We start from the raw sequence: 1,410 nt of genomic DNA, 5'->3' as shown, positions 1-1,410 counted from the left end.
CGGAATAAGTGCTAGTGACGCAAGTGGTAGTTTGGAATGGATTTATTCACTTTAAAGGACTCGCATTGGACGTTGGAAAACTCGATACTTCATGTAACCATATTTTCTTAGGTGGATGTTAAAGGAGAACATAACTCCAGATATGCGGGTATTTTCCAATGGATACATGATCAACCGATCGCGACTTTTTGTGAGTAAGTTTTGTAAAATAGCATGATGCTCATTAACCCCATGTAGACACGTGAAAGGAATATGGCCAATTGTTGATAAAATGTAAAAGAAATAAAGATAATTAGTTTTCCTTATCGAACCTAATCATATTATTATCTTTTTGTAGCCTAACTTTTGTTAATCCTTGGTCAGTCATAGGCTGAGATCTACTCGTACGAGGTACTTGTTAGTAGGGTACTAGTGCAACTTTTTGTGCGTGCATGGCTACTAGGTACTGTGTCGTATTCTATGAAGTTTTATAATTTTCTACTTTCTAAGAGTAATGTCTACTGAAAAATACATTCCCTTCTGTGGTTTAAGGCTCCTTTTGAAGTAAGGAACGGATCTAGCAAGACTAGATGCAAAGGTGAAATGATGAAGTAGATCAAATGAGTATGGTCAAGTATACTTTTTAAAAATTGGCAGAATGCGCATGTGGACAATGGAAAAATTGGAACACAAATACAATCGCACTTTCATTGGACAAAGACTTAATGATTTGCTAAATATGATGAAACATTCATTCGTGACTTCTTGGGTTTTACTTGTCTGAAATCAAAGTGTATTTAAACTAAAGCGCATTTAGCCCCTTTCCGTTCGTCCTTTTTCCCCGTACTATAAAATGATTACGGAAATAGGTTTGAACGCACAGAGAACAGACTTATCTATGCAGGTTCAGTGTAATATTATGGTCTTATTGAACCAGCGTGCACAAGGTCACAAGAAATCACCCGGGGCTAGGGACCCGCCATCTTGGATGACGTCATTCCGCTCTTGTTAGTAAATGACAGATGTGTGTCTGGGGAATTTACCCTCAGGTAATACAACAACTGACATAAACACCATATAGACTGGGCAACACAACATTCAAGAATGTCAACCCGAACGTGCTCCATAAAATAGCTAGAATTTATTGAATTCGATGTCATATTTCGTCGCAAGCTTATCAGATCTCCATAAGTTTACATGTTGTCATCCTCGTTATATATTTGAGTATATTTATATCAACCATGTCATCTTATATGTTAGGATGCAATTTCACGTGAGTCGGACCTGAGATACCTGATCCGATGTGTTAGGTCAGCTGTGGCGCCTACAATATTTATCACAACAGTCGCATGAAATGTACGCCAAGTACAAACATGGCGGCAAGAAGAATGCAGACGACACCCCCAAAAGATCACCCCAACCTGCGACGTG

This window comes from Branchiostoma floridae, chromosome 3, assembly GCF_000003815.2.
Source record: "Branchiostoma floridae strain S238N-H82 chromosome 3, Bfl_VNyyK, whole genome shotgun sequence".
Lineage (NCBI taxonomy): Eukaryota > Metazoa > Chordata > Leptocardii > Amphioxiformes > Branchiostomatidae > Branchiostoma > Branchiostoma floridae.
This window is presented reverse-complemented; position numbering follows the sequence as displayed.